This window comes from Mustela putorius, unplaced genomic scaffold (genome assembly GCF_011764305.1).
Source record: "Mustela putorius furo isolate JIRA1106 unplaced genomic scaffold, ASM1176430v1.1 tig00000585_pilon_pilon_pilon, whole genome shotgun sequence".
Lineage (NCBI taxonomy): Eukaryota > Metazoa > Chordata > Mammalia > Carnivora > Mustelidae > Mustela > Mustela putorius.
Window position 1 is genome coordinate 1351455 of NW_025421424.1, and position 4368 is coordinate 1355822.

General features: G+C 38.7%; 1 pseudogene; it reads right to left on the minus strand.

Annotated features, from left to right (window-relative positions):
- Positions 1–1251: 1251 nt before the first annotated feature.
- LOC123392545 lies at positions 1252–2167 on the minus strand (annotated as a pseudogene).
- Positions 2168–4368: the final 2201 nt, after the last annotated feature.

Consider the following 4368-nt stretch of genomic DNA (forward strand, 5'->3'; position numbering starts at 1 on the left):
CTGATTTCGTGGCAGGGCTTCCTGCTTTCTACTCTAGTTTTTTCCAGACTGGAAAGGATACTCCCTGGTAAAACAGGCTATCAATTCCATGCATCATGACATCCATGCATCATGACAGAGATCTGCCATTCCTGGACCTGCCTTGAGTATACTCATTGCCTAATAGAGGAGTCAAAAATCTTTCTTTGATCTCTCAAAGTATTCATTTTTCTAGAAAGGACATTTATAAATGATTGTGGACTGGCCATTTGGGAGTAACCATGTAACCTCTCTCTAAGCAGCTGTTTTGAGATTCCTCAGAGTACAAACACAACTCAAGGGCAATAGCTTGAATAGAAATTGCTATAAATGAAAAACAATTAATTCTCTCATGTATTCATTAAAGTCATGGCAATCATCTTTGCCCAGCATACAATGAGGAGATTAGCTTCTTTTCTCTTTTGGGACATATGCAAGTGAATTTCAGTACCAGATTTTTTGTTAGGAATTGTGGGTATTGAATACTGGAAATCTGCTAAGAGAATAAAGAGGTCTTACCACATACACATAAAAGTTGGTAACTACATGAGAAGATGATATGTTAATTAGCTTGACTAGCCATTCACTATGTATATGTATATCAACTTATCATCTTGTATACCTTAAATACACACAGTTTTTAAATGGTCTAAAAATCAATAAACATGGTACTTTTATAAAATAACTAAAGGATTATATAAATAAAAGTGATCAACTGGAAAGGAAGAGAAAGAAAGAAAGAAAGAAAGAAAGAAAGAAAGAAAGAAAGAAAGAAAGAGATTCATACTGGGTGCACCTGTATGGCTTAGTTGGTTAAGCACCTGACTTTTTTAAAAAAGATTTTCTTAAAATTTGTTTTTGAGAGAGAGAGTACTCAAGCAGAGAGAGGGGCAGAGGGGGATGGAGAGGGACAAGCAGACTCCCCACTGAGCATAGAGCCCAATGCCAGGCTTGATCGCAGAACCTTGAGACCTGAGCTGAAACCAAGAGTCAGTTTCCCCACCCACTGAGCCATCCAGGCACCCCAGGTATCTGACTCTTGATTTCAGCTCAAGTTATGATCCCAGGTCTTGGGATTGAGCCCCACATTGGGCTCCACACTCAGTGGGGAGTCTGCTTGAGGATTCTCTCCCTGTCCCACTGTCCTTTCCCCTTCTCTCTCTAAAATAAATAAATAAATCCATTTTTTTTTAAAGTAAGAAAGAAAAACTCTGCAGAATGAAAAATGTTTATCTACTCACTGATATTACTACAGAATCCACCTTCTTTAGCTGGCTTACTCAGGGCGTTCTTGATTTCCTTGTTTCACAGGCTGTAGATGATGGAGTTCAACAAAGGGGTCACAACACAGAGAAGTACAGAAACAAGGATATCCACATCTGAGTTGTAGCCTGCTTTGGGTTGTCATTGTTGAAGTCAGCTGTCCCAAATAAGGTCACCACTACAGTGAAGTAGATGCCCAGAAAAAGACCTTGTTTCTGCCCTGAGGAAATCCCAAGGATGGCAGAGATGATGAGTAGGTAAGACATTGCAATAAATAGGCAAGGCTTCAGGCCGGTGGTGGTGCTGGCGACATGGAACACAGACTCATTGAGAAAGATGTCTGAATAGGAGAGCTCCAGGAACAGTGGGATATCACAGAGAAAGTGCCTGATCTGGTTGAGCCCACACAAAGTGAACATGACTGCCAGCCCCGAGTGTGTCACAGAATTCTCTAGGCCATGCAGGCAAGTTCCAGTCAACCAATACACACAGACCTTTGGAATCATGAGAAGCAGGCAGTTAAAGAGGTGGCAAATGGCTACACAGCATTCATAAGTTAAAACAGCCAACAAGATTTCCTCAGCACAGGTCACAGGAACATCTGAGAAAGGCAGCCTTCATATGACATGATCTTCTTCTGGAATAAGTTCACCAGCATGACCAGAATGGTAGTGGACAAGTAGCAGAAGTTCAAAAAGCTCAAGTTGCTAATGATATAATAGAGTGTGGAGGACAGGACTGACTCTGATTACTGTTAATGTGAAAGCACTTCCCAGAAGAGTTATCAGATAAATGATCAAGAAAACCAAGAAGAATACCTTTGTAATTCAGGATGGTTGGGAAATCCTGGAAAGATAAATGAAGTGACCACAGTTCAATTTTCCATTTCTTTGAGCTCTTCTTAACTGAAATGAAAATTAGGAAAGAAAACAAAAAGACAATGACAAACACAGTGACAAACACTGGAAGAGCTAACTAACTCTTACTCATCCTTTGGTGGATGAGATGGCACCTCTTCTAAATAGTGTAACACGACACTCTGAGACTGGAAAATATGCACTCCCCCTCACTGCTGTGCTCCTTTGCCTTGTGTTTACTTGTCATGCCTATCACTGTTAGTTATTAGCCTGTGAGGCTCCCCACTGGTCTCTAAGTTCTTTTATCTCTCTTTAATTTATATGTGCCCTGTAAAACTTTTGTTAAAAGGGATAAAAGAAGGAACTTCAGTCTTCAGCACTAACACTGAAAAGCAACAGCTGATGAGTTAAATTAGAACCCAGTACTTTTCCTCCCAACCTTCCTCTTCCCTGGAAAGAAGTTGCAATAACAAATTCTAACTTAGTGTGAGATAGCCTCCATGACCGTTGCCTCCTGGTGTTACTCACATGAATTTACTATATTATATGGCAGAAAGGGTTTGTAGGAGTAATTAAGATTATTAATTGCATGACTTTAAGGTATGGAAATTATGCAGGTGGACTGATCTAATCACACAAATCCTTAAAAGCAGAGCAGAAGGCAAAGTCAGAAATTTGAATCACAAATAGGATTCCAGGTGTCAGTTTGGCTTGAAGATGAAGGGGGCAACATGTTTAGGAAAGGGTAACTTTGGTTCTCAATTCACAAGAAGCTAAGTTTTGCCAACAACTTGAATAAATATGGAAGGGTAATCTTACCCAAAATCTCTAAATAAGAGCCCAGCTTGCCTTTCTTTTACTCTGAGTCATGTTCTTCTTGTGCCTGTACTTCTGTGAGATAGAAGACCCAGTTAAGCCATGTTGTGCCTGGACTTCTGACCCACAAAACTGTGAGGTAATAAATGAGTGTTCAAACCACTAAGTTTGTGGTAAATTTTATGGCATTAATAGAAAATGAATATACTGATCATCTCACTTGCTATGGAAAATTTAGGATTATCAGGGGCTAATTATGAGAGACCCCCAATCTAGAAGCCTCAGAAGTTATGCCATCCATTATACTATAAATCTGTGACCACCCCTCCCTCTGCCTGTTCTTTTTTCCTTCATTATGTCTGCGGCTAATACTACCTCTCAAAAAAACTGATAGAGGGAATATAAAGGAAAAAGTCAAATGCACACTGCTCATTTTCCTAGTCAATAGCTCCAATAAAAGGCTGGGAGAAAGACAAATTTGGAACTGTTTAGTAAGATGATATTTCTAGATTATTTTAGAATTTTAATTAGTGTCTTGCCATTCTGCTTTACCATGAACAGTGAATGTAAGCTAGGCTGTGACATAACCATTGCAAATTCTAAGAAACATTGCAGTTCATTAACTTGCATCTGAAATAATTTTCTTAGTGGATTGTCTTTAAATGAGGCTTTGTGTCTTGGCATCACCATTTTTCATAGAAACTGTTAAGCTGTCTCCTTTCTTTAGTGTAAGCCAGTGGTCAGTAGTCAAATTTAGTATATCAATTTACTTTTATAAATAAAGTTTTATTGACTTACAGCCACACCCACTCATTTATGTATCATCTATAGCTGCTTTTGTGGTACAATGGCAGAACTGAGTAGTTGAGAAGGAGACAATATGGCCCACAAAACCTAAACTGATTTCAGACCCTTTACAAAAATGTTTGCCAGCCTCTGGTGTAAGCCATTGGGTTTAGGAGTTTGGCAGACTTGGGGTTTTTGTTTGTTGTTGTTTTTTTATTATGCTTAATTATCTGACATATAGCACATCATTAGTTTTTGATGTAGTGTTCAATGATTCATTAGTTGCATATAACACCCAGTGCTTATACAGCCGCTCTGGAAAACATTATGGAAGTTAAGGTTATGACATTAAAAATAGAGCTACCCTATGACCCAGCAATTGCACGACTTGATATTTACCCCAGAGATACAGACTTGGGATTAAAGCATAGCCTTGTCACTTTTTAACATCGACCATTAATAATATACTTAGCTACTCTAAGCCTGAGTTTGTTCATGTTTAAGATGAGATAATGTCTGGATTACAGAATTTTTGTTAAGATTAAATTAAGCATTGAATAAAAGAACAGTGAACATCGTTAACTTTCAATGTATAAGTCCCTCCATTACACCACTGCAGCCATTTCAA